Genomic DNA, 23,411 nt, shown 5'->3' on the forward strand with positions numbered 1-23,411 from the left:
CGAAAACACATTCGGTTTAAACGCATTGTATAAAAGGAAGATTGCGGAAGCTCTAACATGCGAGCTCTTACATCAGAACGCGAGCACGTGCTGTTCATAAACAAGGCTAAGTACCGAACAAATAGGAACTTTAAGATAAACGGATTAGAGCTGCAGTGAGTTTTTGGCAAAATATCAAGATGTGAGAGATGAACACTCACACCTGGTGGTAGTGAACAGAGGCGAGTACCGAACAGTGAAAGCTGCAGAGTAAAACAGTTTGAAAAGTCAGTGGCAAAATCACAGTGATATCATTTAATGCTGATTCAATTGCGTCAATGGCTGCTGGGTTGGTGCATATACTAGAAGCGTTTTTCCGTAAGTTTAATACCATATTCTTCTTCGCCATTTACAATGGTGTGCCAACGCTGGGGTAACTTTTCGATTCCATGACTGTGGAAATCACGTGGTTTTGTGGCGAAGAACTTGTCGAGCCGTGTTTGGAGAGCAGTTTCATCCGGAAAGGAAGCTCCTCGAAAGCTGTTCGATAGAGAGCGGAAAAGGTCAAAATGTGAGGGACAACCCCACCCCTGTTTACTTTTTCTTGTCAGTCTAGCAGAATACCGTAGGTGTTATCGTAGAATAGCATCACTTCAAGCAGTCTTTCTGGTCGTTGTTCTTGGACTGCGTCAGCAAGACGTCTCAGTTGTTGACAATAACTGTCAGCTGTGATGTTTACGTCACGGAGAAGTAGTTCGTAACACTGTCTTTTCCACCAGATGCGTAACAGTATCTTTTGTAGATGTGCGCACGTCCTCGAACTAGGAGTTCCTGCTTTGTTTCGGCTCACCCATTCCCTTCTTTTCCTTATGTTAGCATAAAGACACTATTTCTCGTCACCAATGACCTACAGGACAGGAAAGATCGGTGTCGTTCACGAGCCTATTGGTGACGAGCGAGCAGAGATGCGCGTTGTAGCTTTGAGTTAGAGCATTCCGTACACATGCACCCGATATCTGAACCTTCTCCATTGCATTCAAATGTCGCGCGATGGTAGAATGATCGCACTTCATGCCACTCAAGTAGACAACGTTCAACACTTTCTCCTTTCGCGTGTTTTCTCGCCTAGGCGCGCAGTGTCAAGGTAGCATTACTGTATCTGTCGTGACCAGACGTTAGTGACGCAAAGGCTCAGTCTGAAGTCCGTAATGAGCAATGCTAATGTGCGCATTGAACGGTGCTGTACGGTGCTGAGCACTTTGCAATATGGTTAATTGCAGTAGTAAGTCGTTTCTTTTGAGTTATTGCCTGAGCTGCAAGATTTTTCAGGCTACAAAAAATCAGTGTTGCTTGTTCCACACTTGCAGTAAGCACGATGGATATGGGAAAGCAATACGGCTAGCTGGAAACATATATTTTGCTTACGAGATGTGAAGTACTGCAATTACTTGGCTGATTTCTGATCATTCATCTGTCCATTATTAGAAAGGTGAGAACGTCTCCATATCTTAAGAACTCTACAAGGTATGTTAGTTAGAACTTCAAACTATTTTTACTAGTGCATTAGGTCTATTAAAGGTATCGTAGTTCCCGTGTGAATTATCGAGAACTGATAATTTGCCGGATTTCCTTCACCATCTCCTATAGTGATGTGTTGTTAATTTGATGTCTTGATTAATATTTGAACAGCAAAAGAACTGTTGTGCAAAATACACGATAATTAAGTATGTAAAATAACTGTGATTCTTATTTCGCGTTGCATATTACATCTACTTCTACATCTACATTTATACTCCGCAAGCCACCCAAAGCTTTGTAACATAACTGTGATTCTTATTTCGCGTTGCATATTACATCTACTTCTACATCTACATTTATACTCCGCAAACCACCAAAGCATTGTGGCGGAGGGCACTTCACGTGCCACTGTCATTACCTCCCTTTTCTGTTCCAGTCGCGTATGGTTCGCGGGAAGAACGACTGTCTGAAAGCCTCCGTGCGCGCTCGAATCTCTCCAATTTTACATTCGTGATCTCCTGGGGAAGTATAAGTAGGGGGAAGCAATATATGCGATACCTCATCCAGAAAAGCACCCTCTCGAAACCTGGAAAGCAAGCTACACCGCGATGCAGAGCGCCTCTCTTGCAGAGTCTGCCACTTGAGTTTGCTAAACATCTCCGTAACGCTATCACGGTTACCAAATAACCCTGTGACGAAACGCGCCGCTCTTCTTTGGATCTTCTCTGTCTCCTCTGTCAACCAGACCTGGTACGGATCCCACAATACACAACACTCAAGTATAGGTCGAACGAGTGTTTTGTAAGCCACCTCCTTTGTTGATGGACTACATTTACTAAGGACTCTCCCAATGAATCTCAACCTGGTACCCGCCTTACCAACAATTAATTTTATATGATCATTCCACTTCAAATCGTTCGGCACGCATACTCCCAGATATTTTGCAGAAGTAACTGCTACCAATGTATGTTCCGCTATCATATAATCGTACAATAAAGGATCCTTCTTTCTATGTATTCGCAATACATTACATTTATCTATGTTAGGGGTCAGTTGTCACTACCAATTATCCTCCCATACGTGGCTTAGGCTTACTGCTCTGTTAATCGTGTAAAGTGATCTAAAGTACCAAAACTGATAGGTCAGTCGCTAGATTAGTGTAACTACCAAGAATATATAATTCGGTTTTAATGTCTTGGATCAGTAATTTGAAACACTTAAAGAACTAGATTTGCTTGTACTTCAATATCAAAATATTCAGTAATTCTGACAATCAAAACTGTTAACATTGCTCTTGCTTGAATGATTATTTTCATTAATGTAGACGTGCAGAGTCTCAAGCTAGCGTTAGCCATTATATTTTTATTTGAGATTTTTTCATTGTCTCGTCAGGATTGGCTGCCATTTTCTTGATTATTTGATGTTTTTAGGAAAATATTTTCGTAAGGTTTGGTTGTATTGGTTAGGTTGTATTGCTCCAGCGTGGAAAAGCCTAAGCCACGTATGGGAGGGTAATTGGTAGCCCGCAGCCCTCGTACTCCTGCTCTCCGCCAGCCTCCTAGACCCAAAAATGTCCTCGATTTCCCGCCTCTGCCACCAAGACATTCCCAGAACCAATAGTCGCCTTACGAGAATCGTCTACGTGACCAACACCGCCGCCCGTGTCGCCCAAATTAGGCTCTCTCGTTCAGGGTGCCTCGTACCGTCAACATGACTCCCAGTTGGCAGACAGATTGGGTGCCATCTCAGACACGAAAGGTCTATCGAAATGGCGGGCGCCTAGGCCAGTCTGGCGACAGGGATTCTCAGACATTTGTCGAGAATATTCTGTCCCTCATCTCCTCCAAGCCCTGTTAGCACCCAACCCGTATCCCCTCGGTACAGTCAACCACCGCCGCCACTTTGTTATAACAGCGAATGTCATGGAAAAGATAGTCTCCTTTGTCATGCACCTCTTGGAACACGCGAAGGCACAGCCACCTGGAACTTTACAGACACAGCCTCTGCGACAACTATTAACGGCCCTACTTACGCCTAGCAACTGTGGTAGGCTTTAGGATTCTCCAATGGAATGCAAGATCTGCGATTGTCAGTAAAGATGTCCTTCCAACATGAACCTTGGAAGTGGTAGATATCAGTCGATGCCATCTAAGAGACGTAGTATCAACCGGGTTCTGTTGTCTGCTGTCGAGGTTTATTGCCAGTACAGACAACATGTTCGAGCAGGTGTCGCCGTCTTCATTAACAATGGACTGCATCACACACCAGTAAAGATATCCAACGGGGCTATCGACAGACTCTCTACTCCAATAGGTCGCCTAACCATAGTGACTCTTTACAGCCAGCCAGGTTGTATATTCCCCTTAATAAGTGGTACACACTACATCGGAAATTCGAATCTCCATTACTATTTTGTGGAGATTTTAATACGTACAACGGACTGTGGGCTGTACCTATAATTATTGACTGGGGATGGGATCATTGAGATTGTCGACGAGTTCAGTCTTATCCTCCTTAATGATGGATCCCCTACGTTACTTCCTTTACCTGGACAGAGACCCTCAGCCGTCAATTTGACTCTGTGTTCGAAGTCACTTAGTTTTTACATGGACTACTCTTCCCACTACGCTCTTCTTTCATCGACTTTCACTGCCATGCCTATCATAGCCTATAGGCTATCTCGTAACGCTATGCAGGGAGATCGGTCACGATATGGTGCAGTAATAGTTGCCCAACTATCGTCATTCCCCCCGTGTCTTCCCCACAAGCAAGGTACATTATGTTCACGAATTATATCAGTGTAGCGGCATCGCATTCTATTCCACAGAAGAGGACGATGACTGGGACCAGCCAATCCCCAGTTCCCTGGTGGGACACAGAATGTTCCTTTCGGGTGACGCGACGGAGACTTGCTTGCTGTCGTCTTAACCGGTGTACCACTTTGGAGAACTATGTTGCCTACAAATAGATGATGCGTCCGCTAAGCGCTTTCTCAAGGCCCGCAAGAAAGTATACTGGAGAAATTTCTGCGAACAACTATCTGTGCACACTTGTGTTGCACGTATTTGGTCGATGGTAAACTCACTCAAACGGAAACTCGTACCTCCCAAGCCGTTACAGATCTGGAAAGACGAGTTTGCCGCCATTGTCGCACCTCCGGCTGCTGTGCCGGAACCCATCGATCTTGCTGCGACAGGTGCCAATGCCGATCTACCAGACGATTTAACCACGCCATTCTCTCTCGCCGAACTCCACAAGGCCTGATGTCCTCGTCAGATACGTCACCCGAAAATGACTATATCATCTAATCCATGGTTCTCAATTTGTCTGACTATGCAAATGTGTTCTTTTGAACATCTGTAATGACATCAGGAGGCAGGGAACGTTCCCGATGACACGAATACTCAGTTGGTGGCCATACTGAAACCTGGGAATGACCCTGGTCAAGCGGCATCGCATCGCCCGATTCCACTGTCATTCTGCGTGTGTAAGACATTCGAACGTCTCCTCAAGTTTTGCGTGGAGTCGTGGTTGGAACATGAGAACTTGCTCCCACGGACACAAAACGTCTTCCGTAAAGGCAGGAATACTTATGATATTACCGCGCTTGCGATGGACATTGAAAACACGTTCTTCACTAACGGGTATTTGCAGTCTTTTTCCTTGACTTGTAGAGTGCGTTCGACAATGTCTTGATAGCCGAACTTACCAACAGATAGCAGCTCTTGCATCTTTATGTGGTGATTTTATGCATTATAAACAGTTTGATTGCCGTACCATACATACCCGCGATCAGACAATGTGTTGCATGGACCCCGCTTAGTGGCCCGTGGCCTTCAGCAGGTCGCGATACTGAGTCCCGTACTATATGCCTTGTGTTTTTCTGATCTAGAGACTTTTTTCAGCCCGACCGTCAAATTTCTTCAGTATGCGGACGGCATCTGTCGTGCCTTTGGGTGTCACGTCTATGGCTTACCGACGCATGTGAAATGTTGTCCGCATGGGAGTTCCAAAATTGACTTACTTAGTCACCTGACCAATAAGTTGTGATATTCACGAGGAAACTGCGTAATAACTTCTCATCCGAACTTCATCTTGGCCTGTACACGTTTCCTGTTCGGGCACATGCTAAATTCCTTGGCGTCTACTTCGACAGGAACTCATGTGGGCGCAGCATGTTGCGTACCTCATCGGCGAGGTGGGTAATACTGTGAAAATCTTGCGTATGCTTGCCCGTATTTGTTGGGGAGTAGAACTGCTTATGCTCCGTTCTATCATAGATTATGGTAGCATTGTCTACGCCATTTCAACGCGATCACCCTTGCGCAAGCTCGATGTCACCTACTACTGTGTGATTCGTCTTGTCCTCTGAACCATCAAATCAACGCCCACCAACGCCCTCGTTGCCTAAAAGACGACAGAGGTTGTCCGATAATTTTCCCCTCGGTCGATCTTCTATATCTGATAGTGTCTCTCTTAAGGCGGTGGTTTGATTCTGCAGACTCACACAGGCACCTCGTGAACGACGAATGACCAGAACTCCTTTACTAGTTCGAAGGTACGAGGAATGACATCTCTTTCCACTCGTTCTACGGGACACAAAACTCCCATGTTTTCATTTTTCCTTTAGTCTATTCTTCACACCAATCGCAGTGGCACAACTGCCGTCCGATTTACGAACAGCGACCTGCATCAATCGCGACCAGGAGCATTTTCTCAGTATACAGTGACCGCAGTCCGCTCACGTCTATACGGACGGTTCCAAATCTGAGGCGGGTGTGGGATACTCTTTCTTTTGCCCTTCTAGTGGCACCTACGAAGTGTTTACGCTTCTAACTGAACCCAGACGAGAATCGAACCCAGTCCCGCTTGCATCGCAGGCGAGCACGTAACCACCGAACTAAGCAGGCGGACTTGGTTATTGTGTTACCTGGTACGGTTCTTCCAAAGACATCTGTCACCAGAAAAGAAAAGTTTCGATGTAACATGAATGAATGCGAAAGAGGCACATAGAAAATTCACATCAGTTTCACATCAGCGTCAAAGTCTGTCCCTTCACTAAACTTTTTTCGACCTCCCTTCAGCGTACAATACAAACCAAGGTTGCCCCCCCCCCCCTGGCTAGCCACGCAGTCTAACGACGCTGCTTTCCGATTGGGAAGGCGTGTCGGTCCGCGGCACGAATCCACCCGCCTGGTTAGTGTCCGGTCTGCCGGCCAGCCTGAGGATGGTTTTTAATGCGGTTTTCCATCTACCTCGGCGAATGCGGGCTGGTTCCCCTTTTTACGCCTCAGTTACACTGTGTCGCCGATTGCTGCACAAACACCGTTTCCCCGTACGTGTGCACCATAATTATTCTACCAAGCGGGTCGAAGACTCTCCGTCGTTTCTAGGTACCCAGTTTAATACAATACAACCAGTGTTATCGACAGCAAAAAAGTATATACATTGCCTAAATCAGAATCAGACCATGAGAAGAACTGTTCCTGAAAATCATCACCTTCACCCTGTGTGACGCAAGGTATCAAAACATGCGCAAGATAAGAAATATATCTGCCTGGAAGATTAAAACTGTGTGCCGGACCGAGACTCGAACTCAGGACCGCTGCCTTTCACTTGAATGTTCTCTACCGTCTGAGCTATCCAAGCACGATTCATGCTCCTTCCTCACAGCCTTACTTCTGTCAGCACCTCGTCTCCTACCTTCCAAACATCACAGAAGCACTCCTGCGAACCTTGCAGTACTAGCACCCCTGGAAGAAAGGATATTGCGGGGAAATATCTTAGCCACAGCCTGGGGGATGTTTCCAGAATGAGATTTTCACTTTGCAGCGGAGTGTGCGCTGATATGAAACTTCCTTTCTTCTTCTTCTTCCTTTCTTCGATTGATCGCTGTCTTTCTCTAACTGGGACAAAACAACATTGAACCATGGATTATGTTCTTCCCCGACATGACTTAATGCCCACGCACCAAAACGAATGCAGTAACGTGGCTTCGAGGCCAGACGGTGCTCTATTTGCTGAGAGATGGCCCATAGAATGTAATGGACTTCTGGAGTTTTCTACATCTAAAGATAGTGAACAATCCGAAATACCGACAGTATTTCTCTAACTTCCTATGGAGTGTGTTTGAAGAGCGCGTTTGAAGAGCCCCAGCATAGCTGGAACGTCCAGGGTAGGAGAAGTTAAATTATCGATGCGAAGAAAGCATGAACGGAAGATAAGAATCGGTGGATACATTTTACTTACGAGAGGACATACCTGGATGGCAGAACAACTGGGAGGGATTGGAAGTACGATTCTCCATTGAGATGTGTTGTTTTTTTCCTTCTTTTTGTTCTCATGTAATTCGAGAATGGTGTTCAGTTTACGAGAGTCAAGAAATACAGAAATATTATTTGCGGTATGACATGGCCCGGGGTTGATACCGAAACTTAATTTCAGTTAAATGTTACACTACTGGCCATTAAAATTGCTACACCAAGAATAAAGGCAGATGATGAACGGGTATTCATTGGTCAAATATATTATACTATAACTGACATGTGATTACATTTGCACGAAATTTGGGTGCGTAGATCTTGAGAAATCAGTACCCAGAACAACCACCGCTGGCCATAATAACTGCCTCGATACGCCTGGGCATTCAGTCAAACAGAGCTAGGATGGCGTGTACAGGTACAGCTGCCCATGCAGATTCAACACGATACCACAGTTCATCAAGAGTAGTGACTGGCGTATTGTGACGAGCCAGTTTCTCGGCCACCATTGACCAGACGTTTTCAATTGGTGAGAGATCTGGAGAATGTGCTGGCCAGGGCACCAGTCGAACATTTTCTGTATCCAGAAAGGCCGTTACAGGACCTGTATCATGCGGTCGTGTATTATCCTGCTGAAATGTAGAATGCAGGGATCGAATGAAGGGTAGAGCCACGGGTCGTAACACATCTGAAACATAACGTCCACTGTTCAAAGTGCCGTCATTGCGAACAAGAGGTGACCGAGACGTGTAACCAATGGCACCCCATGCCATCACGCCGGGTGATATGGCAGTATGGCGATGACGAATACACGCTTCCAATGTGCGTTCACCGCGATGTCGCCAAACACGGATGCGACCTTCATGATGCTGTAAACTGAACCTTGATTCATCCGAAAAAATGATGTTTTGCCATTCGAGCACCCAGGTTCGTCGCTGAGTACACCATCGCAGGCACTCCTTTGTGTCATGCAGCGTCAAGGGTAACCGCAGCCATGGTGTCCCAGCTGATAGTCCATGCTGCTGCAAACGTCGTCGAACTGTTGGTACAGATGGTTGTTGTCTTGCAAACGTCCCCATCTGTTGACGTAGGGATGGAGACGTGGTTGCACGATCCGTTACAGCTATGCGGATAAGATGCCTGTCATCTCGACTGCTAGTGGTACGAGGCCGTTGGGATCCAGCACGGCGTTCCGTATTACCCTCCTCAACCCACCGATTCCATATTCTGCTAACAGTCATTGTATTTCGACCAACGCGAGCAGTAGTGTCGCGATACAATAAACCGCAATCGCGATAGGATACAATCCGACCTTTATCAAAGTCTGAAACGTGATGGTACGCATTTCTCCTTCTTACACGAGGCACCACAACAACGTTTCACCAGGCAACGCCGGTCAACTGCTGTTTGTGTATGAGAAATCGGTTGGAAACTTTCCTCATGTCAGCACGTTGTAGTTGCCGCCACCGATGCCAACCTTGTGTGAATGCTCTGAAAAGCTAATCATTTGCATATCACAGCATCTTCTTCCTGTCGGTTAAATTTCGCGTCTGTAGCACGTCGTCTTCGTGGTGCAGCAATTTTAATGGCCAGTAGTGTATGTGTGAACCAGGATTTGCTTTTGTTGAGTGGTACTTAAGATAAGTACATAAATTAGTGAAATCAAAGTGAAGTAGAAATTAGAAAATAAATGAAAAACTTGGTTTAGATTAGAAAGTTACATACTGGTAAACAGCGGGCAGAGCAGAAGAGACAATGACCGTGAAGCCAGCAAGTTCTGGAGAAGCCATCGCCCTTCCCACATAAGCGGACGCTGTCGATTCAGCCGTCGGGGCATCGCCCGACCGGCTCACGTGTTTGTCAGTTGTCACATGTGATCAAAGGCCCTCGCCTACAGTCCAAGAGCCAATGACCGACGTTAAGAAGGCTCTTCGAGAAGCTTTTCAACGTGACAGAAGAGGCAATGACCGTGAAGTCTTTCACCTCCAGCGAACTGAAGTGAATAAATACGCGAGACGCAGTGGGCCCGACAAGAAGAGTAGCAGTAGTTTTCAGTCAGTTTCGGTGCTTAAGACCGTCATGCAAGAAGAGACTACATCATACACAGCGCAGTCCGCCGCTGTAATGGAATAGCAAGCAGCAGCCTCGGCGCCAGAAGACAGAAGTTAAAAGGTATTTGAAGTCTGACTTTTACGTACCCGGGTGACTCGTGAGGACGATAAGGAGACGGCCTCACATCAGCAGTCACCTGTGAGCTGGGATGAAGATCTGACAGCCGAAGACTGGCAAGCTGGAGTCCGTTGTTCGAGTCTGGGATACTGGCCTACCCCCGCCGCGCCCCTCCGGTGGCCGACGCACAACACAACACACGCGGCCGCTTAGAGAAGAGAAACACTGGGACGCCACATCCAAGGTATCACCATCCGGTGCACGACTTCGCTCTCAATAATTAAACGGGCCACAGCACGATGTGCGTCTCCAGTCAACTGGGCGAAACGGCGACACGAGATACTCACCGCCAGGCGTAATCAGACGCCATCGCTGCCGCAGCAGAAGGCTTCGCAAACTACACAGCTGCCGCTCTCCGAGCCAGAACGTCCAGTAAGGAAACAGTTGTACAAAAATTTCAATAAAAGTTATCTTATGTAAAAATGCTGTTTCATTCTACTTAATACCGAGCCAAGGAAGAACCCACCCTGCCCACGTGTTGTTAAGAGAGAAAAAGTAATCCTGACATAATGCTTTAGAATTAAATGCCATTGCAGTAATGCTCATCCTGACAATTGACTAGCATCAAAAGAGAAAATCCAGTTACATTTAGTGACAGAAGTGTTACATTTGGTGTCAGAGAAAAACCCCTTGGTTCAATATGAGGTGTGAGTGACAGTCACTAAAGGTCCAAAGTTAGCATCGTTTAATGTGTGGAAGGATAGGGGTTTGCATAGCAGTCGTAATATTTTCTTTATTTAGAAGTGTATTCTTTCTCATAATTTTAAGAGTTTGTCGAAAATATTTAAACATCTTTTAAATTCAGTATAGGAAGATTGTGTAACTAACAGTTTGTAAAATGATGACACGAAATCGTACAAAGTCAGTCAGCGCCACAAGCGGTTTCTACTGAGGAAGCTATTTACAGCTTAGTTAATCAGATAGCACAGCTTAAAAATGATAATAATACATTATTTAAACAGTTGAGTGAGGTTAGGCAAACCAGTTCAATCCCTCCCACCCTATATTCCTCAGCAGGAGCCTTGGTAACTCCTTTTTCAGGTAAACCTGGCGAGGACATAACAGCCTTTTTTGATGATTTAGTAGCAGCTGCAAAGTTAGGATCATGGTCAGATGAACAGCTGTTACAAATGACAAAGTTAAGATTGATAGGAGAGGCTAAAGCACACTTATTATACCACGAAGAATTACGGAATGCTCCAATCTCATTTGTCATACCAACAAAAATGTAGTTCTTTTTGTTTTCTATTATTCCTGTTTGAATGTATAAAAAATTAAATAAATACATCCTATCAAATTAAAAAGAAGACGATAGAGTACTTGCCCGCGAAAGCCAAAGATCACGAGTTCGAGTCTCGGTCCGGCACATAGTTTTAATCTAAAAGAAAGTTCCATATCAGAGTACACTCCTCTGCAGAGTGAAAACCTCATTTCTCATGCCCACCATATTCCACAAAGCGAGCCACCACAGCAGTGCCCGTAGAGTGTTATTCTTAAGTACCTCCATGTCTGAAAAGATGAAGCGAAATATGCAAGACATCCAGAAAATGGGCACGTGCCAGTGGATAGAACATCCCTCCAATTTTTTAACTGACGTTACAGGTGATCAATGTTGCACCATTTGTGACACCGCGAACATTTAATTCATCCATGTAACCCACTGAAATTGGAGACAGAAATTTCCAAGGAAGACGTGACAGCAACTCGTTTCATGCAACAATGCGGAGCGTATAGCTTGTCTACTTATTCTGACACACCTGCTCCCTAATGCAGCTACGCCACGGTGCGTATTGCGAATCGAAATATGGAGTGATGCTCTACCTACTGATACGCGTTATTTTTCTGTATTTCTTGAAGTTTTCAAACAGTCGCCCTCTGAAGTTTCGGAGGTACTTACGAATAACCCTGTACAGTGTCTCCTGCCGATGGCTCGAAACTCTGCAGCCACCCGTCCAGGCTCAGTCAGTGTCTCTGGCTACTTTCAGTAAATTCAGTATTTGTAATTTACGATTCAGAAAGTGTTCAAGTAGCGCAGCAGTTTAGCGCTGCATCTATGAAGTCCTCCATGACAGCAGCAACAGCTCAAAATCGGATGCGTGAGATTTTGGAGGAGGAATCGTATATGTTTTAGGAGGTAGAAATATAGAGAAATTCAATTGAAACACTCCATGTATCATGTGTCAAATGTTTATTGATTATACAGCTATAGCTCTCAGAATCTATCACAAACAAATATAGAATGCGTTCAGCAAAGTCAAATGATTACGTTCAAAATTTATTTTTGTGAATTCCCCCTCCGGCTTCAGTACACTTTCTAATTCTCTTGATAACACTACATGTTGCTCGTCTGGTTCGTCTGAGGTATTTGTGGCGTTCTTTTATGGGACAGCACTGTTCATAATCCGAATTATGATCAGGCCCCTTTTGTGTTTAGTTTCTGTTTCTAGTCTTCGCATTCCAACAAGCCCCCTGATTCAAATATATAAAGAAGTAAGGTCTGGGAACTTCGGTGTCCAAGAATGTTGACCGTTTCTACCGATACCTCTTTCGGGAAATATTTGGTTTCGGTGATGTTGCACCGGATGACTAAAACGTGTAAGGCCCCGGTCATACTGGAAGAACCTACCCATCCTTGTAGCCAAAGGAACCTTATCCAGTAATAGTGGAAGCTCCTTTCCAAGAAACTCTACATAAGAGGGTGCTGTAAGACGAAGCGGTAACACAACTGCCTGACTGCGAAGCCACACCACACATTTACCGAGAGGCTTTGTTGAAAAACGATCTCCGCAAACGCATGTGGGTTTTCGTTGAACCACCGTTGAAACGCGAGTAAATATTGTTGTATCTGGCACTCTGCCGTTAGGAAGTAGTCTGTCATATCCCCTGCAAGGGAAGCATCGTTTCCATTACAAAAAATGTACGCGGGTACCATATTGGCGCACTTACCATTTGTAAATACACGTGAAATGCTTAAACAATACAACAGAATTATCCAACATACCACAATCTCATTTGAAAAGTCCAATTCTGTGAACTCAAGCAAAACCTCTGAACTGGAACTACAGATTAAAAATGACAGTCGACAAATAATCCAAAAGCAACTACAGTACCAACACGCGAAATGAAAACTTATCTCTGCAACCAACCGTACGTCCGTAACCAATAAAAACTGGACACATTTTATCTGGGATACTTTATTCGAATTAGTCTACAGTACCACGTTCTAAAATATTTGCTATTCCTCCATAAACACCTAGAATTTTCAAGAGTTTTTGAGCTTAATGCCGTCAGTCTCAATGTGATATGATGTGTATGTAGAGTAACGTCGTCTGGGAGTGTAACAAAAAGGGGACAAAAAGGGTGTCTCTGTTGACGGGGTGACGAAGAGCACTTTCGTGCTTTGGTTCAAATGGTTCAAATGGCTCTGAGCACTATGGGACTTAACATCTTGGGTCATCAGTCCCCTAGAACTTAGAACTACTTAAACCTAACTAACCTAAGGACAGCACACAACACCCAGCCATCACGAGGCAGAGAAAATCCCTGACCCCGCCGGGAATCGAACCCGGGAACCCGGGCGTGCTTTGGTGGCAGGCACATTATTCAGTAATAAGTATCAACATGCTCAAATAACTTACGGGAATGTAATCGGATGACGTCGTCGACAACCGCATGCCGTGCCATTATCAAGGTAAAACGGCAGCAAGTAAGCACTGTGCAAGCCTTGGAGTCGGCGACTTTGAAACCTGCCTATTTTTTCATATATGTAGACGATATTTTTGTCGTTTGGCCACGTGGCAGCGAGAATTTGGACGACGTTTTAGAACACCTGAATTCAGCTCTCCCGAACATTAGCCGCGCAGTGTAACCGCGCGGTTTGCGGCCCCTAATCATGATTCTCGCGGCTCACCCCGTTGGAGGTTAGAGTCCTCCCTCGGGCATGGTTGAATGTGTGTTGTGCTTAGCGTAAGTTAGTCGAAGTTAGATTAAGCAGTGTGCAAGCGTAGGGGCCGATGACCTCAGCTGTTTAGTCCCACTGGAACTTACCACCACCCGTATATTTGTTTCCTGATGGAGGTGTGTTAGTTACAAGGAAGACGGATGGTACATTCGGACATGCTGTTTATAGGAAGCCTACTCACACTGACTTGTATCTGCAGGCTGACAGTTGTCACCATCCGAATCAACGCGAAGGGGTACTTTGTACCCGGTTCATGCAGCCCATGTCATCTCGGACCTTGAGAGCTACTAAGTCGAGTTGACACATCTCGCAGTCACATTTCGCCAGAATAGTTATACTGAAAGACATACTAGACGTGCGTTGCGCTATCGACCAAATGTCCCCCGGGTGAGTGACGATAATTCCGAGGTGGCACCAATGTCTACGGCCTTTTTGCCTTACGCAGGGAGCATTTCGAAGAGGACTGGTATCATTACAGAAAATTTAAGGTACAGATCAATAACAAATATTCTCTTTCACGAATTTTACGGTGTAAAAGACAGTCTTAAGTGTCCTAAATTAAGAAATAAATAGAAGCTTCTTTGCAGGAAGATCGATGAGGAGAATACAAGTCAGTTTACAGATGTACTCGCCGAGCCTCTGTCTCAACACTGTTCTGCAAATTTTCGCGTTCTCCTCAGCGACAACACGCAGCTGTGCCGAAGTAAACGACGTAATTTGTAGCAAACAGTGTCATAAGCAAACAAAACTATGTACCTGCTGAAGCCATAGTATTTCTCTTTGTGGTCGTCAACGTTATGCTAGAATTACCCAATGACGAGGGTTAACGCTATCATAGACAATCCTTTCTTTGTATAAATACTGTGAATGAATAATAACAGGCGGAAATTTGGAAATTTGTGGTACGGTCTTATGGGACCAAACTACTTAGGTCATCGGTCCCTAAGCCTACACTCCCCTTAATCTAACTTACACCAACTTACACTGTGGACAATACAATCACGCATGCCCGTGGGAGGGCTCGAACCTATGACGGGAGGAGTCGCAACGACCGTGACAAGGCGCCGCAGACCGCGCGGCTACCCCTCGCGATGTTAAGGCGCGCAGAGGCGGGGGCGAGGGGGAGAATTTCTCTTTGTTGCCCTCTTTCGGGCGCCAGCACGTTGTGGAAATGTTTGTTCTGAATCTGCGAGACGTCCGAAATGTTCCAGAACTACGCTGGCCATCATTGCGTGACGAGCAGACCCGAGGAGGTGCGGCCAGGCATTAGCACCGGCTGGGGCTGCCGGCGCCCGCCGTGTTTGCGAGGGCTCCACCCCCGCAAACAGCGCGCTACCTCCAACCGCAAACACATTCGTATAATGGCCAATTTAGTACCGGCCGCGCTCAAACACGACCCGCCAATTAATCAAGGCGCTCATCTTAACTGGACGCGCTCCGTAGTGATTCTCACGCGGCTGCCCCGGACATCTCAAGCAAACAGACGTTTGGCTGGGTTGCTCTGTTCCTTTGGGTACCTGTCGACGCACTGTATGTTAGACTCAGAGAGGAGAACGAATGCAACGAAACATTCGAAGGTCTGTAGGGCGTCTATAGGACTGTAAGTAGACTAATAACATCGATTTGCAATAGCATTTTGGAACATATATAGCTTCCGAATATTATAAAATACCTCGAAGAAAATGACCTACTGACACACAACTAGCACGGATTCAGAAAATAGAATTTTTGTGAGACACAAGTGGCTCTTTTTTCAAACCAATCAGTGAATGATATCGACAGGAATTCTCAAGCTGTTCCATATTTCTAGATTTCTAGAAGAAATTGATATCATTACAGGCGGTTTCTAAGCATACTGCGTGCTCATCGCGTATAGTCTCAGATGTGCACTGGATACTTGGTTTCAAGTCAGATACATAAGAGTTTTTATTAACAGACGGTGTAACAACAACGACTATGCACTGTTGTACATATAAGTAATTCTTTTCATCTGATTTTACCATAAACGTGTGTAATTGATGTTCTGATTTCATTTATTTTTGTTTCATGCCATTGTGGTAAGAAAACTGTAAATAAGTTTCTACACTCCTGGAAATTGAAATAAGAACCCCGTGAATTCATTGTCCCAGGAAGGGGAAACTTTATTGACACATTCCTGGGGTCAGATACATCACATGATCACACTGACAGAACCACAGGCACATAGACACAGGCAACAGAGCATGCACAATGTCGGCACTAGTACAGTGTATATCCACCTTTCGCAGCAATGCAGGCTGCTATTCTCCCATGGAGACGATCGTAGAGATGCTGGATGTAGTCCTGTGGAACGGCTTGCCATGCCATTTCCATCTGGCGCCTCAGTTGGACCAGCGTTCGTGCTGGACGTGCAGACCGCGTGAGACGACCCTTCATCCAGTCCCAAACATGCTCAATGGGGGACAGATCCGGAGATCTTGCTGGCCAGGGTAGTTGACTTACACCTTCTAGAGCACGTTGGGTGGCACGGGATACATGCGGACGTGCATTGTCCTGTTGGAACAGCAAGTTCCCTTGCCGGTCTAGGAATGGTAGAACGTTGGGTTCGATGACGGTTTGGATGTACCGTGCACTATTCAGTGTCCCCTCGACGATCACCAGTGGTGTACGGCCAGTGTAGGAGATCGCTCCCCACACCATGATGCCGGGTGTTGGCCCTGTGTGCCTTGGTCGTATGCAGTCCTGATTGTGGCGCTCACCTGCACGGCGCCTAACACGCATACGACCATCATTGGCACCAAGGCAGAAGCGACTCTCATCGCTGAAGACGACACGTCTCCATTCGTCCCTCCATTCACGCCTGTCGCGACACCATTGGAGGCGGGCTGCACGATGTTGGGGCGTGAGCGGAAGACGGCCTAACGGTGTGCGGGACCGTAGCCCAGCTTCATGGAGACGGTTGCGAATGGTCCTCGCCGATACCCCAGGAGCAACAGTGTCCCTAATTTGCTGGGAAGTGGCGGTGCGGTCCTCTACGGCACTGCGTAGGATCCTACGGTCTTGGCGTGCATCCGTGCGTCGCTGCGGTCCGGTCCCAGGTCGACGGGCACGTGCACCTTCCGCCGACCACTGGCGACAACATCGATGTACTGTGGGGACTTCACGCCCCACGTGTTGAGCAATTCGGCGGTACGTCCACCCGGCCTCCCGCATGCCCACTATACGCCCTCGCTCAAAGTCCGTCAACTGCACATACTGTCCACGTCCACGCTGTCGCGGCATGCTACCAGTGTTAAAGACTGCGATGGAGCTCCGTATGCCACGGCAAACTGGCTGACACTGACGGCGGCGGTGCACTAATGCTGCGCAGCTAGCGCCATTCGACGGCCAACACCGCGGTTCCTGGTGTGTCCGCTGTGCCGTGCGTGTGATCATTGCTTGTACAGCCCTCTCGCAGTGTCCGGAGCAAGTATGGTGGGTCTGACACACCGGTGTCAATGTGTTCTTTTTTCCATTACCAGGAGTGTATATGAGTATTAATGTTTATGTCAAATGTTAAGTAATATTATAATACAACTGAAATGTAACAAATGTAGAAACTGTTGTAAGATTTTTTTAATTGTAGCTGTGCGTCTGGTACATACGTAGGCAATGTGTTGGGATATGTAGAACGCAAAACCTCGGGTGAATACCCGGTCTGTCAGGGAGCGGTAAAAGGTGGATGGCAGGCGAGCGCGAGAAAATGCGCACGGGCACTGCACGGCACAACGGGCTCAGTAGTAGTTGTTGGAGTTTGGTACTGGTTTGAGCAACAACTTCTGCAGCGAGGAGGCTCTCCTGGAAGACATAGCTTTACTGAGCCTCGGGTATGCCGTTCCAACGCCCACACAGTATGGAAAAATTCCATAGACACTAAATGGAAAAGTATTGCGACGCTAAGAAGAATTCAAGTGCCGATACGTCAAGAGCCATAGCTGTGGTTGTATGTGTGCTCTGTGCCTCGCCACCTTGCCGCCCGCCAACCGCCGCATCGATACTAGCAGGTTGAAACTTCTAGTACTGTATTCGTAGGGATCAGAGAGTGGACTGTGTTTGTTTGGTGCAATAAAAACCTAAATTTTAACAGAACCTTTTCATCATTTAATTCTCCTGACAACTAACCCAGACAGGGTCCTTTCCAAACGTTGTGGAATCCGAGTGTCCCGAAATGAAAATTAAAAATTGTGTTAATAATAATTATTTGCAGAACTAGCTATATTAGAAAGGTGTTTAAAGAAATGTTTTATTAATGAACCAGTAAATGAATAGCAAGGTCTAACGAAGTCGAAAGATAATTTTAGTATTGATATAGTAATGAAGTTTATTATTTCGAGACAGATTTAAAGGCATTTAAATGAGCAGCAAATAAGATGAAATGAGTAGTAACTTGTATACTGGAAATCTTGAATTAATAATAAATCCAGCAATATTTTTTTTAAATACAGCGATCATAACAGTTTCAGGGTCCCCCCTTTATTCACTTGAATTCTGAAATGTTCTAAATTGGTTTGACCAGCAAAAGTTAAAACCAATATAAAAGTCTAAATTTATCAGCGTTTTATCTTTATCAAAATTGACATTTTGTGTGTGGCATGAAAGTACAATTTCTAGGGTAACCTATGCCCAATTTTAATCAGATTAATAGACAGTATAAAGTTTTGTAGTAAACATTATAGTGTAGTGTTATGTTTTCATGAATTTCCATATCAGTACAGAACGTGAAACTATCAGTTCAATAGATTTTCTGGTTCTAAAATTCTACTATATTATACAGTGTTACAACTTGTTGTTTTGCATGAATATATACCAACTTGTACAGGGAAGAAACTCAGTTAATGCCTAATTAGGCTGGCGACCGTATTATTGTCACATTGGTAGCATCTTCTGGTTTGCTTTTGGTCCGTCCTGACGTGTGATTGCATTTCAAACTTACTTGACGTATCATTGTTATTACAGAGTGGATGTAAGTCTGATTTGCCACAATTCAGGTACACGCGGTCGATATCTATGCGAAAATCCTTTCTCATAAGGTGAATCACGCTCACTTACCATAGCAAAGGCTTTAACGAGTACTGTATCAGGGGTTACAACGGGAAGTAATGTAGTGAAATCAAAGTAATATCTGCTGTTCCACCGGGAAACGTTATTGGCCCTCTGCTGTTCTCAGGTTATATATTATATAATTTAGGGGACAATCTGAGGAGACCTCTTAGATTGTTTGCAGACGATGCCATTGATTGCCGTCCAGTAAAATCAGCAAAGGATCAAAATAAGTTGCTAAAGGATTTAGATAAGATATCCGTACGGTTTGAGCAGTGGCAATTTACACCTCCGTCGCTTGTATGGAAATACCATGTCACGGCGACATAAGCGAGTAAAAAGTCTTGAGTTTCCAGCGGCGTCAAGTGCTTAAAAACCAGCAAGGTTTCCGACGACTGCTCCTCTACCGTTATCAAGCTTGTGGACCTTTAAACAACAGATGCTGCAGGAAGATAGAAAAATTTTGTAATTTTTGCCATTTATGTATCACACCGTCAACGTACAAATTAAAGAGAATAAGTGATACAGGGCACATGGGTTATTTCACCTTGCATCATTTTATTTAACATTTCATTACACTTTCTGTCACACAAGCTTTGCCTTGCTGTTACTAAATGGACCAGAGAGATAAAATAATGCAGTTCTGTTTACTTCGTCAAATACTGTACCATAATTAATAAAATCAAGTTAGGACGCAGGTATGTTACATTCCAACTGTTTTTCTCTTAACTGTGTCCCGCTCATCCCGTAGAAAAATGCATCACAGTTGATGTTCTCGTGAAAGATTTTATAAATAATTCGTTATATTTCAGAGAAAATAACGACGTCCATGACTAAAATACGTGAAGAAAAGTGACATATATTACTCTTCATTAAAACTGAGTTAAGCATGGAAAATTATGAATACAGCAGCTACAAAAATCTTTGGTCAGTAACCTGATCTTCAGACAGTTAGCAAAGATAAATTTGAAAGAATGGCTGGCTCTGAGCACTATGGGACTCAACTGCTGAGGTCATTAGTCCCCTGGAACTCAGAACTAATTAAACCTAACTAACCTAAGGACATCACAAACATCCATGCCCGAGGCAGGATTCGAACCTGCGACCCTAGCGGTCCTGCGGTTCCAGACTGCAGCGCCTTTAACCGCACGGCCACTTCGTCCGGCAAATTTGAAAGAAAACTGAAAAAATTTCATGTAGGCAACTATTTCTGTTCTACCAATGGTTCGTTTGCAAACTTTTAGTGTATGTGGTGCAAAAGAGTCAAATAGTTTTCATTTTACTGAAAATATTTTTATTGTGTACTCACTTAATGGTTCTTTTTTTTCCTCAACCAAAATACTATCCCACAAAAGTACAGCCCAACAGTGCATTCATCTGTAAATTAACTGTGAATCGATGTTATAGCCTTCCACTAACTTCCGTCACGTCACGAACGTATTTCATTTATTAACTAACTAACGTCTTGTTACAATAGTTGTAGGATCAGTCCACTAATTTGCTAATTCTTACATGTGAATCTACCTGTAAATATACTATCTTCTCCGTAAAATGAAGATCCTCCTACTTGCCAATGAAGGTTGGTCACTGAGAATGTCTCATCAACTCTGTCATGTAATGTACAGTACATGACTCGTACGGTAGCTCGACAAATAATTACATTCAGCATTGCACTTAATTTGTAATGCAAGACATCTCTGTTCAATAATTAGGGCAACAACCAAAGGAGGTCTTCGATGTATGTTTATAAACGACCGCCAGTAATGAAATGTCTTCGATGTACGTGTATAAACGGCCGCCCCGTAATGAAATATCTTGCAAAAGACAGCCAGGCCTGTGTCCTGCTCCTTTAATTCCTGGGCCCTTCCCCGGCTCACGGAATTTTACTAAGATGACTGCAGCAACAGAGGAAAGAAATGCCACAAGAAGATTTAATTAATCTTCCTTTGTCGCAAGGCCTGCCACAGTCCATTCCTGTACGCTAGCGCGCTCCTCGTCTTTGATCTCAGGAGTTTGTTTTAATTAAAATTTGCCGTTTATATAGGACCAGTCGGCAAGCTACGTAGGGGAAAGGTGGGATGGCAGGCGAGATGCGATGCAGGGTAGGGGAACGCAGCCAGCGGAGGAGCAGCCCTCCGCCACAGATCGTGCCGGGGTGTACCACGCGCGCGTTGACATCTACAGCATGACAACCGGTCGGGCTATGTCCTCACTTAATGATTCTGTTTTGTCCCCAACCAAAATACCATCCGACAAAAGTACAGTCCAACAGCCTCAAGTACTCTAAAACGATGCATCAAAAGTAGAGCACAACTCTTCATATCTACTACATACGTACATGTAGATCGCTCAAAATAGGGAGCTGCGCAAGTTCATTGCATGTTTCCGCAACTTTAATAAACACAACAGATACACATAACGCAGACTTTAGTCACCAGTAATATATTCCACTTCAGTATTTTCAACTGGGTTAACTTTTCGATTCCACGACCGTAAAAATCACGTGGTTTTCAGGTAAAGAAGACGTCGAGCGGTGTTCGGAGTGCATTTTGATCCGGAAAGGAAGATCCTGGAAGGTTGTTCGATAGAGAACGGGGAAGGTGAAAATCTGAGGGCGAAAATCAGGTGAGTAAGATGGCTGCGGAATGACTTCCCAAGCCAGCTCCTGTATAGTATTTTTCTTGAGTCTAGCACAGGCTCGTCCAAACTGTGCCCCTGGGGCGCTAGCGCCCGCGATCGCCCGCGGCGCTGGCCGCGGGCGAATTCGTATGTTGCTGCAGTGGCCGAGCTGCTGGCCGTGCGGACCGCCCGAACGCCAGCCGATAGATATATTTGTTCGCTCGTTTTCGCTTCGGGCAGAGGACGTCTCACAAGTGCTTCAACTAGAGCTGATTGACCTACAGTGCCATATCCGCCAGAAGGACCGATTTCTTATGTGTAAAACTTTGGATGACTTTAGTAGCTGTCTTCTACGAGAGAAATATCCTCTTTTGCACAAGCACGCGGCCAAAGTTCTCTCAATGTTTGGTTCCACGTATATTTGTGAGCGCTTTTTCTCTCTTTTAAAGATTGCTAAAACTATGAACCGTTCATTCCTTGGCGATAAAAATTTGACCAATTCTTTGAGGTTAGCAGTTTCACGGAATATTGTACCAAGCCTACACAAAATAGTTTCCTCGAAACAGAAAAACGTGTAAAATATGAATTGTCTTCTTTAACAATGTTGACTGTAACAATTAAAGGGTTTTATAACCTTAATTCTATTTTAATAGGTTTTCAAACTTGGTCAGTTAAAATTATTATGTACAAAACAGCAAACTACGGATCCAATTTCTAAACTCTGAAAAGGGATACAAAAAATTGTAGCACGAAGTATAACAAAAAATACTTACTTGAAAAAACTAACAGTAGGAATGAGACTCTATATCCATTACATAAAATTAATTCTAAAATAGAATATTTTGTTTACGTTAGATCTGACCGCTGAACAGTCCAGCGCAGAGCAGTGCTGTGCGGTCTCACTCGCTATGCATCTCTCTCTCTCTCTCTCTCTCTCTCTCTCTCTCTCTCTCTCTCTCGCTCGCTCCTATGCCGACATTAGCGACACACGGTCGCTGAACTACACTGTCTTGCGTCCGCGGGACGCGGGCGCGCCCGCCGGGCGCAATTCTTGGATGAGCCTGGTCTAGCAGAATGAGGGCGGGCGCTGTCGTGGAGTAGCATCAATGCACGAGTCTCCCTGGTCGTTCGTCCAGGACTGCGTCTGCAAGGCAGACAATAAATGTCAACAGTGGTGGTTACACGTCGGGGAAGCAATTCGCAGCACACCACACCGTCGCTGCTCCACCAGATCCAAGCCATTTTCTTTTGTGGGTGCGCACGGGTGTTTGTATGGGGAGTTGCTGCTTTGTTTGAGCTCAGTCATTCCTTTCATTTGCTCGTGTTAGCGTAAAGACTGCATTTCTCATTATCAGCAGTGATACAGGATAGGAATGGTTGGTGTTGTTCAGGAGCCAATTGATGACGAATAAGTAGACATTCACGTATGGCCACCTGCTGATTTTTGTGCTTTAGTCTTGATTATGGGGTGCCCATATACCCGAATTTTGAACATTCCCCATTGCGTGCAAATGTCACATGATAGTGGTATGATCACAGTTCATCACATTTGCCTGCTCTCGAGTACACTGACGTGGATCATTGTGGATTAATCCGTTTAAATGATCTTCATCGAACCGCGAATGTCTTCTTGAACGTGGACAGTCACTAATGTCAACATGTCCAATGGCATTATCCAGATACACTGGACAAATGTTTCTGTCTGCATCCGCAGCTGTCATCCCCCTATTCAACTCAAATAGAAGAATATGTCGGCAGCATTCCGATTTCTCCACTTGGCACTCTAT

The sequence above is a fragment of the Schistocerca serialis genome, chromosome 7, assembly GCF_023864345.2.
Source record: "Schistocerca serialis cubense isolate TAMUIC-IGC-003099 chromosome 7, iqSchSeri2.2, whole genome shotgun sequence".
Lineage (NCBI taxonomy): Eukaryota > Metazoa > Arthropoda > Insecta > Orthoptera > Acrididae > Schistocerca > Schistocerca serialis.